The sequence below is a fragment of the Melanerpes formicivorus genome, unplaced genomic scaffold, assembly GCF_026170545.1.
Source record: "Melanerpes formicivorus ecotype bairdi unplaced genomic scaffold, bMelFor1.0.p_v2 SCAF_17, whole genome shotgun sequence".
Lineage (NCBI taxonomy): Eukaryota > Metazoa > Chordata > Aves > Piciformes > Picidae > Melanerpes > Melanerpes formicivorus.
Window position 1 is genome coordinate 4922623 of NW_027142369.1, and position 11978 is coordinate 4934600.

Genomic DNA, 11978 nt, shown 5'->3' on the forward strand with positions numbered 1-11978 from the left:
CTGCAGTCTGATAAACAACAATAACCTTTTCTTGACACTAATTCCTTTATTATATTTTTAGAAGAATTTAAAAGCCACTTATTTCTGAAAACTATGATTTCAGGAAAAAGTGTAATTTTCACATTTCCTCTGATGTCTTGTATGCCCTGCTGTGTTATGACATTTCAAGTTTCATCAAGTCACATTAATTTACATTCTCACATGTTTTCTCAGTGGAACCTGCTCTTTGGGTCAATTTTCATTCATTGCTTGATCACTTTAATGTATTTGTATTGCTGAATACTTGGGCCATATTAACTGATCTTTCCCTACCCCATGCTTGCAATTCATTAGCAATCATTTCTCTTCTCTGCACGAAGAAAGGAAAAAAGAAATGAGACAGAGAGAGAGAAAATGAGAGAAAGACAAAGACTTGGAAAGAAAGTGAACAGCAGTTCAGTATACAGCCTGGGGTGCAGCCTGCTCTGTTGCTTAGGATTTGGTTATATTAGGTGTGATCCTGGTGTGATCAATGTAGACTGGTGATCCAGTAGAATGCTGTATAATAAATGCAGTTAACTGGTTGTAAGATAGCCTTTATTTCAGCCTTCTGAGCTTTGCTAGGTGTGTTCAAATCAGTGCAGGTAAGCCTCTGTTAGAGGTTTGTATTGGTGTTAGGTAAAGCAATCTGTTGGATCCCATCAGTGTGGAAAGCTGATGAATTTTCCAGGTTCATGCAATTATGAGGTAGAGTTGGGCATTAAGCCCCATTTGTGGGCTTGTTCCTTACAGCACTATTTCAGTTGTCCACGCCTCAACTTGAGCTTCAGAAGAAGCCCAAATTTCCAAACATGAGCCCCCTAAACTGAGTTTGTTTGGAGCTGTGTTTGGAGTGGAGCACCTCTCCTATGAGGACAGGCTAAGGGAGTTGGGGTTGTTCAGTTTGGAGAAGAGAAGGTTCCGAGGAGACCTTATTGTGGCCTTCCAGTATCTGAAGGGGGCCTACAGGAAAGCTGGGGAGAGACTTTTTGGGATATCAGGCAGTGACAGGACTAGGAGGTTTGGGTCCAAGCTAGAGGAGGGGGGAGATTTAGATTAGACATCAGGAAGAAGTTCTTTACTATAAGGGTGGTGAGACACTGGAACAGATTGCCCAGGGAGGTGGTGGAAGCCCCATTCCTGGATGTTTTTGAAGCCAGGCTGGATGTGGCTCTGGGCAACATGAGGGTGTCCCTGCCTATGGCAGGGGGGTTGGATCATGTAATACCCTTTGGGTGCCTTCCAATCCTGACAATTCTGTGATTCTGTGAAAATATCACCATTCATCTCCTGACACAGATAAAGGTCAAATGATAAAGCATTAAGTAAAGAAAACAGCCAATTTTGTCTACCCTTTCCTTGTATTTATTAGATTAATGACTGAATGAACCATGATGTTTCTCCCCAGCTCTTGCCACTCTCTGCTCGAAGGTGGCACTTTAATACAAATGAGCAATAAGGCACTTAGAAAACTTTGCAAGCCCTCAGTAAACTCCCATTTCCTCTTCAATATAAGGAAACCTCATCTCTGGTACTGCTCCAATACTCTTACTGCCAACCACAATGAAAGTCAGGTAAAATGGGCTCTGATGCACTGTGTAGGTAGCTGCTAATCAGCAAGGGTTTCAATGCCTGCACAAGATAGGAGTCTTTTTTTCGGCCATGGTTTAGCCAAACATGGTGAGGGCTGGAAGCCTCACTTTGGGTGAAAGGAAGCAACCTGCACTTAAAGAAATCATGTTGCCTACAGCTCTCTGTCAGTGAGGAGTCATATGCATATCTGATAAGATCATGCATCTTAATCAGTCCCCTCCTGCTGGTAACATACTCTCTTGACTTACCCCATAGTGAGATTTTGCCTGTAACCCCATCTTAAGGAGTTTGCAACCAAACCATGATCTCCACAGGTAAGTGGAGCCTGCAGCAACATAGCAAGTGCAGCTATATTTATCCATGTGGATAAACACCTATCCCTCCCACACGTACCCTGAGAAGTGAGGACGTTGTAAAAAATCTAGCTGATGACTAATCTCAAGCTATATAATTCCATCTCCTATCCTAAAAGCAGCTCCACCAGTGGAAGGAGGGAAGGTTGGAGGTGGGGAATTGTCCAAGACAAACATTTCTGGCACTTTGGTTGCATTGTCATTAAGTTGTTTGAAGCAACGAGGCCACACAGAACTTGAGTGGTAGCTGGATTTCATTGCAAACCTCTTCTCCAAGCTCTGGCAAATGCTGGGGGAGTTGCCCTGAAGGTCTGACACCACAAAAATCTAAGGTCAGAGGAGAGACTTTCAAACGTGACCACAGCCACAGAGAGTCCAGCCTGCCCATAGTGATGTCCTCCTATCCCTGAATGAGTAGAAGGATGATGCTAAAGCTTCCTGTAGAGAGTCGAGTGGAGCAACCTGATAGATCAAAGCCTAGGAGAGCAGGGGGCACAGAAGGCTTATCCCAGTCTGTATATCAAGTGGTCCAGTGCCATGTGCTCAGTGGGAGAGCGATCAGCACAGCCCAGGGAAAGCAGCACAGATCTGACAGCACAGCTGTTCCCCACTGAACACTGGTGGCAGAATGGAATGTAATCTGTGTGCTCGTGTTCAGAGATTAAAGAAAACAACTGGCTCGACAGGACATGTTGTCCTGCCATGGAGAACAGAAAAGGATGCTTACATAAAATGGCCTGGCAGCGGCACACGGGAGGTACAAGCAGACTCATTTTCTCCTGCAGGCAGCACAGAAAGGGATTACTATTTGTGGGGGAAGGGAGGGAGGGAGGCAGGCAGGAACAGGGAGACAGAAATTAGGAGTCCAGATGTCTGTTCTCTATATACAGTTTCCAAGGGCTTTGGAAATAAAATAGAATAAAGCATACTGTGCCACAAAGTCAGACATGTAGGCAGGACTCCACATCTGTTCACGACTGAGTTTGTGTTACATGACCTTAAGCAAAACTAACCAGCTGGACTGAGTCTCCTCAGTCTTCTCCAGCACCTGTGAACCTGAGAGGCAGGTTTTGCAGAGCTAAAAGTCAATCCTTCCCTTCCACTGAGATGCAGCTGTCTAAATGTCTTGGTGTGTCTTAAGAGATCTCTGAGTATAGGGTGGGAGAACTGCAAGGGAAGCAGGGGCTAGTGCAGCTAGCTGCAGAGCTAGCTAGCTGTAGCTTTGGCAGCTACAGTCCATATTAACTCTGCTTCAGAAAGGTTAATCACTGGCTATGGAATAATTCATCCCATTCTGGAACCTAAGTACAAAATGGGGCAAGCTGAGGCTGGCCAAAATATAGTAAGTCAGAACTGAAATAGTATTATAAGAAGTATTCAAACTATTTATATTCTTTCAAACAGAGAAACAATGCCAAAATGCCAGAGGCTGCTTTACCTTACCCCTTAGAGGAATATGATTCTCAGCACTAGGAGACTGAAAGAATGAAACAGTTTAGAAGTCCTGATACCTTCCAAACACCAGGTGCAGCATCTTACCTAGACCACCTTGACTTTTTCGCTCCATTTTGTGTCTTTTCTCATGGGAGGTCATCTCTGCTGTGATAAAAATAGAAAACTTGCCATCTGCGTGTGCCCAAAGTTAAGAAATAAGAGAAGAATATAAGAAACAAACAAGCAACACTCTTCTTGGTATTTCTCCCCTGCTTCCTTCTTGAAGCCATGTTCTGTGTTCTTAAGGATGCTGTCTGCTGGTGGTAAGCAGCAAGATGGGAGCCTGTCACAGGAAAATGTGCAGAAGTTTCCTATTTTACTTACTGCCAGTTGCCAGCAGGACAGAAAATCATCCCTTAGCCAGTCAGCATAGGAAAATTACTTTTTAAATGATGTGCACTGCACAGTATGTGGAGACTGAGATCAATGGAGGACAATAGAAATGTAAATTGACAGATCACTAATAATTGTTGGCATTAACTAATCAGATGGGATTTTAAAGTTCACACTGTGAACATTGATATTTTCTGTGTGATGGGAAGATGGTTTCAACTGATATTTTTTCTATTAATAAGTGTTTGAAAGGCTGTTGGAAGAAATTATTGCTGTAGTAATCAGAGCTCGCTGTGTGAAATCGCTTCATAGGCTTTGAGTTTCATAAAGCAGGAGACAGTCTGTATTGAAAATAGTGTGAGCCTTTACCTGGCTACCTAATAACAAAGTTAAATGTATCTTTGCTCTTTTCAGTCATTCATCAATATGCTGTTTTCATTATAATCTCTGGAGGACAGGCAAAGCCACTGAAGAATTTCTGGGATTTACCTGGAGAAGGGCTTCTGCCCTTCTGCCACCCACCAGTGCTGGACAAGAGTTCTGCTGTGCTGCCTAGAACGTCTGCAGACTTCACCAGACAGTGGTCTGCCAGTATGGGACTACCCATGTAGACTCTCCTGGGTTGCTGCCAAAGGGAACAGAGACAAAGGATGCCAGCTCTGTGAATTTCTGATAAAACTGATAGATGCCACTGGCTTATATGCCTGCAGCCCCGAGGGATCCTGCATCAGCACTGCAGTGAGTGCAGTTATATTTGTTTAAGCAAACACTGACATGTTTATCTTCTCACTAATGAGGGTCAAGCCATATCAGATTTAATGGCATCTTTAGACTATAGTGCACATTGAGTTAGACATTTCCCTGTGTTTGCACAGGTGTTCAGTGCATCAGCCAGGGCCTATGGAAGAGCCCCACTGGTTGTTACAAATGCAAACACGTTGATTTGTAAAGATTAGAATGTTCTCAGAATCATCGAATCATCTACACTGAAAAAGACTCTTAAGATTATCAAGTCCAGCTCTTAACCTAACACTACCAGGTCTGTTTTCTGAGTGTGCATCAGTTGTGTGATTAGTTCATGTAATTTATCATGAGATGACTACACACCATGGTTTCTGGCTCTCACTTGGACTGGGAAAAACATATTCCCATTTCCCAGAGTGGAGCTGAACTAATAGTGTAACTTGTAGTGATATGCAGCAATGCTGTGCTAGCTACTGCATGTGAAATTCAAACCACCCTTCCTTTTGGCTAAAGGGCTGTATTCATGGCATAATACACCTACAATATTATGCAAGAAGGAGTCTGGAAATCAGTGTTTGGCCCTCAGTCCATAATAGAATAGATCTTTGGTCAAGAAAGACAATGACTGTTAACACCTTCTGATAGTCTTTCCCAGCAGCCTGCTCCAGGGGTGAACAGGTCCACTCCCACGTCATATCAAATGCTTTTGTTTCCTCCTCATGTTCCCCACTCTCCTTTCTGCTTTTACCTTATGATCAATACAGCCTTAAGCTTAGGGAATATTATCAGAGCCATGATTGCAACCTCTAACGTTATAATCCATAGGGTTGCTGGGAGCATTAGAACATCCAGGATAAATTAATTCAGTGTAAGTAAAAGCTTTGAAGCTAGGAGCATCACCAGGCTTTTGAAGCTTAAGCCCTGTTTAGATTACTTGATTAAAGTAGGTCCAAAGCTTCACCAGTCAATATATTTTGCTTGGGAGCAGTGTTGATACAGAAGCATGTTTAATTGGATCTGCAGAACCCCACCCAGAAGAGGTCCTTCAGAGCAAAATGAGATAATGTGCATGGTGGGGAGAGGGGCAAAATCATTGCTGTGGTTTTGTGTGTGCCTGTGGAGATTACTTGCAGCAGTTGAACAGAATAGCCTGTGTAAAGGGAAAGGGAGCAGGGAAATGACTGGAAAATTATAGGCTTGAAAAAGAAATAACAGAATCTTCTGAAAGTGTCTTCCTGCTGAGCTGTTCTCAAGGTAACTGAGTTCTGCTGCTCAGAGCACAGCACAGCTGGGATACCCTGACCTGTTCACTTGGCACCAACTGCCTTGTGTACCTGCACCCAGGGTTCCCACCAACTAACCAGTCTCTTATCACCCCAGTTGCTGAGTGGGCTTAGCTCTGTCAGGCTGAAGATTTTCCTCACCAGTTAGGAGTGGAAAACGGTTTGCATGTTGCACCATATGCCCACATGCCTCCCCAGATATGTAACGAACGTCCACATTCAGGCTCTGGGTAAGTGTGAGCCACAGTACAAGAGAGAGTACAAGTTTCTGTTGCCAGAGGTGGCTAAAACCCAGCCAGGATGTGCTGTGTATTTAGAGGCAATAAATCCACGCAGTATTTGCCTCCGTAATAGCCAGAGCCTGAGACCAAAAATTTACAGTTTGAAAGCTCCAATTCAAAGATAGACAGGCAGTGAGATGTCTTGGGTAATAGTAAGACTGGGCTGGGGTCTTTTCTGTCAGTTCATATATCAGCAGATGAAACCCAGCAATTTGCTAAGGGCCACAGCAAAGGAGAGGCAATCAAAACCTTCTGGCCCCAGATGAAAATGTTGTCAGGGCAGGACCCTTTCAGCTGATTATCCCTGTTGAATCCTCATTCACACCTCAGCTCTAGGCTTCAGCTGTTTCTCTACCTAGGCATGGGCTGAGGCTTTGCTCTAGAGTCCCAGTCCTGACTCCCATGAAAAATATCAGTCTTGTCTACATGCTCCTTTCTTTTGGCAGCTCCTTTGCAGCCTGAGCTGTACCAGGCCTCCAGGTTTTTTCTCCCTCCTAACACTAACTTTAACATTAGGAGTGAGCTAAATCTCATCCAAAAACCCTGGCCATGTCCCAGGCAAAAAGTCCTCATGGCAGCTCACCCATTCCTTTGGCAGTCACTTTCAAGTGTCTCATTTTTTTCTCAAAATCTGTGTTTTCTACTAACGTCTTCTTTCTAAAATGAAATAGGTTTGTCTTTTTATAAGCATCATGTATTTTAGTGGCATTTACAGTGTGCATGAATAAACAACTGGAGGCACTTGAAGGGATACAAGCTTTGCCTGCCTTTGAGCAAATAGTCTTTTATTCTGCCCCTGAACCAGAAATAATTATAATTCTACCTTGCTAACACAGCCAGGCACAAGTTATTACTTTGCTGTTTCAAGATGAATTGCTAAAAAAATTTAAAATCTCCTAACTCTTGGAAATAATTAATCCTTTTATTATTTTTTTTTTTAAATTTGCCACTGCTGCCTACCCCTAAAGCTGAGCACCCAATCTAGGCTTCTCAGCCCAGCTGTTCGTGGCTTCTTGTCCATGCCCAGTCCTTCTTCAGCGGTGACTTGTACTGCAGTCAGGGTTCCTGCATGATGACTCCATTTGCTGTAAACACCATGTTGATGGAGAGGATATGACCGGCGTGGTGGAGGTGACTGATTTGCTTTCAGTTAGATACATTGTCATAGACTATTAATTTTACTGCAGCCTCATTTCAAGGAGTGGCAAAGCAGAGGGCAAGCAAACAGCTACCATCTGCATGGGAGCATTAAATGCCCAGGCAATTAGGTTTCTTGTTCACCAAATTTCAGCAGTCCCCTGTTTTCACGTTTGTTTACACTGCAGCTTACTAAGGCAAAGACAGTGCCTGTGTGAGACCTAAGTGGCCAGACACCAGGTTAAGTCAGAGGGATCTGCAAATAGCTGCAGAAACGGAGAGGTGAAAGGTACTTAGTACCCAGATTTCATGTTTCAGGCTGCCTGCCACCACCTAGGGTATGGTTCAGTTGCCTGAAATGAAGCAAAAAAAGATAGTGAAGAAGAAGAAAGGAGACTGGAGACGTGATTTTTCAGCAGCAGAGGTGTATCCTGACACAGTACCCAGGAATCAGTTGATGATTCTCTTCTGAATCATTTAACAAGTGGAATAATTTCAAGGCAATTTTGTTCTCACTCACATTAGCATTCATCAATCTTCATCCAGCCCACTGGAGGTAATGGCATTTAATCTAACTAAGGTTCAGGAAAGCCTTGTAGGCAGTTTTAAAATATCTTGGTCCAGCAGATGGAAGGAGGTTCTCCTCACTCTCTGCTCTGCCCTAGTGAGACCACACCTGGAATATTACATCCAGTTTTGGGCTCCCCAGTTCAACAGGGCCAGAGATCTACTCAAGAGAGTCCAACAAAGGGCTGTGGGGATGATTAAGGGCACATGCCCTTTGAGGAGAGGCTGAGAGACCTGGGGCTTTTTAGTCTGGAGAAGGGAAGACTGAGAGGGGATTTAATAAATGTTTATAACTATCTGAGGACTGGGTGTCAAGAGGGAGGGGACAGGCTCTTCTCAGCTGCACCCTGTGATAGGAAAAGGGGCGGTGGATATAACCTACAGCACAGAAGGTTCCACCTCAACATGAGGAGGAACTTCTTCACTGTGAGGGTGTGATGGAGAGGTTATTAATTATAAATTATTAAATATTAATTATAAAAATAACGGTTATTAACAACTATTAATAACCGATAATTACTATTTTATATACAGATTTTAGTGCACGATTGTGAGATATACCCCATAACTGGTTTAGTATTTACAATTTGAACCCAATTAGAATATTTACAGAATTAATTCCAATTAAAGGAACGAAGGGTGCAATTCCGCCGCTTGTCCACCAGGCGGCGACTCGACAAGACTCTGGCGGCTTAACTATATGCAGAGAAAGTATTAGTGTGTCAGAGGCAATTCGAGCAGAGGCTTAAGCCTCTGTCATGACGCTAGGCGCGGGTGCTTTAAACTGAGGGTTAGCGAGTGCCAGCATGTGAACGATGCACTGGGTCTTCTGTTTGTAGCGAGGTTAGTTGCTAGGCTGCGGCAGGCTGCCGTCCGCCCGGGGCTGGCTCCTGGGCTGCTCCGTTCCGCGGGGAGGGCTTCCCTCCGGAAGATGACGGTGGGGGGCAACCTCCTCCCTCCCGCGGCGGCTGAGAGGGGGCGAAACACGGGCTAGCCCGTCGGCAGGCTCCCTTAGCCGGACACGGGCGGCTCCCTTGGAGAGGCAGGGAGCGGTCCTGCGGGGTTGGCCCTAGCGGAGTCGGGCCGCTCGGCCGGGTGGGGCCGGGGTCTGCCCTCGCGCGGCAGCAGGCCTCAGGGCCGGCGGGAGGGGCGCGGGCGCGAGGAGCGGCGGCTTCCCCTTTGCTTGGCGCAAAGGAGCGGGAGGAACTTTCTCGAAGTGCTCCCGGCTTTGAGTTACCCTGGGAGCGGGGGAAGCGGCGGCACCGGCGGCGCCTCTTCCCTCCTGCAACGGCGGGGTCAGGCAGGCACGCCCGGGGCATCAGCCTTCACCACAGAGGGTCATGGAGAACTGGAACAGGCTTCCCAGAGAGGTTGTGGAATCTCCTTCTCTGGAGACTTGCAAGATCCGCTTGGATGCATTCCTGTGCGACCTCAGGTAGAATCTACAGTCCTGCTCTGGCAGGGGGGGTTGGATTCGATGATCTTCGGAGGTCCCTTCCAACCGCTAACATCCTGTGTGTGTGCTTTGGTGCCTAGGTGAGGCACATGGGCAGCTGGGCCCCAGGTGGCCGGGGAGCGTCACAGTGCCAGGACAGTGGCAGTGGTGGCATGGAACACACGGCCATGGTACTTTGGAATAGGCAAAAAGTGATGAGGGAGAAGTCCTTCAGGAACAAAAGGGCTAGCAGAGACAAAACCACATCAGCTTCCTACATCAGATGCTTATCATAGAACTGCCATACCCTAGTATCTCCCTGTATACAGCTGTTAGGGACAGAACTAACGGAGCTTCTCGCCCAGTCCTTTCCCTATGGCTCTTGGATGCCTCAGGCAGCACTAGGAACCTCTCATGCTATCACTCTTCCTCCTTGGCAGCCAGTGGGATCTTTTCGTTCCCTTCCCCCCTTGCACGGCTCAGCAGTTCAAAATGGCTGACTGAATCCTCTTTGCAGGCTTGTAGACAATATTCCCCAAAGCCTTTTTCTTTGGTGAATCACCAGCTAGATTTCGCTGCAGGGGCACAGCTCCTCCCCACTGCTGCACCAGGAGGAGATAGCAGGTGGTGGCTGCCAGGAGCAGGGTTCTGGTCTCTCCTCCTGATTGATGAGCGGCTTTGTACAACACTGTCATACGCCAAGCCAGTTCTATTTGATTACACCCCAGGTAGCGTGGCTTCTGTAACTGAGATGGTGAATGAACTAAGTTGGAATGAGCAAGTGTATTAATTAGTATGCTGATAGCAGAATAAAGTTATTTTTGAAATCACTGAACAGCACTGCTCTTTACTATGATTGCAGGGATTATGTAAGATGATGATTAAAATCAGGTCCCTGCATCACAGTCTGATCCGTGGCTTAGAGATGCAAAAACAAAGCTGCAAAGGAACGAGAGGAGGCTGTATTATTTTAAAAGGCTCTCGGTTTGCCTGTCCTAATGAAGGGGCGAGCAGCTATGCCATCCACCTCTTTGTTGTCATTCTAACTCACCATATTTTTTCTATCATATTTTGTTAATAAGCCATTTGGGGGTTTTTAAGACTAGGTGCATACATCTGGAAATGTCGGCTCAGGAGGAATCTGCTGCATCATCCCACAATTCAGAGATGAGTTACAGGGTGTCCCTAATGCGCAGCTTCTGACCCTTAAAGTGCTTCTAGCAAGGGTGGGTTCTTCCTATTTGTTGTACTAAAATTCATTTCAAAAAGCAGGAGAAGAAAAATGTAATCACTGTCTTTGTGGATTGTCTAACTGATTGCAAACAGTTAGTGAGAAGTTGTGTCTCAGCAGCAGGACCAAGCTACCAAAAAAGATGCAGTTGCTTTCAGTGGCAGTTATTTGGGAAAAGCCTCTAGAAATTGATTGTCATTAAAGACCTGGAGAGAACATTGCTTATGACGATAAGCAGAGATTTTGAAATACTGTGTTTACAGTCTCCTGCACTGTAATGCTCAGATTGCTGTATGTACACAATCATCATCTGATTTCTTACACCGCGGTGAATGGCAGCACTGCTGATCAGACAGAAAGCAGCAACCAATCCTAATGTGAAGAGAAATACAAACAAAATCTGCAGATTTATAGGCAATCAAAATTATGTCAAACAGTGTAAGATTAAGAGCAGTGTCTGTGTTTGTTATTAATTTTGACAGATGTTTGCTGTAGAGTATTTTCCACGGAGTTTCTCACCACTGTTAATCATCTTTGTTTTATGATGAAGTTTAAAAACTCTCTAATTATCTTGTGTGGGTTGAAATGTGTCCAGTCAAAGCACCACACTGTGTTAAAGCTGAAGATTTATTGCTTTATAATATTTCTTTAAGAAGCAGACCTCACAGAAATAATATCCTGTCATAACAGAGGATTTGCAGTACATAGAACAAAGCTTTTGTTGTTATTTATGTTCTCTTCTTTCTTTCTAGGTAGTTTCACCAGACTGCATATGACAGCAGAAGGGTCAAAGGCAGCCTCTTCACAGGGGAGCCCTTGTATGAAGGAAGGAGGCCATCTAGACCTAGGTATTTAGCGCATACTCGTTTTGTGTGAGACACCCTTAAGTACCTACTTAAGTACCTACCCAACACACAAGCTGGGGGAGCCTGGGGAGCCTGCATGGCTTCCCCTGAGTGCCCTATCTAGGCGAGGTCTGCCTTGCTCACTTATTAGAGTCCTTCAAAGCCTTCCACCTCTGGCTGCACAGCTGCTGAACTTCAGCAAGGAGACTCCAGATGGGGACATGTGGTAGCTCCACAGTCTCAATGGGAAGCAACCTGCTGTGCAACTGTATTCTGTAGTTAAAATTTGCAATGTAAAAGCTCAATCCTGTACACACCTTGTGTTGCACACTGGTACAACCATACATGTTCCCAGCCACATCTGTTTCTACATGGTGAGGAGGAGCAGGTGCCCTGCCAGCGCACTTTACCTGGAGAGTACCAAAGGGGAGATGCACAAGGGGGGCTGCCCCCCTTGTGCACAGCACAGAGGCAGCTGCCCCAAGGTGTCTGTCTGTACCAGTGATTGTCATCTTGGCCACGAGTTTAGGTTGGTGCTTTCCCTCTAGCCCATGCAGCCCCTGAGGGCTCCATTCTGGAGTACAGCCATGGTTCCTGGCCCCTGGATTTCTCAGGGCCAGGATGGGTTCTGAGTGGGCCAAGCTCAACCACCACCACAGTTGAG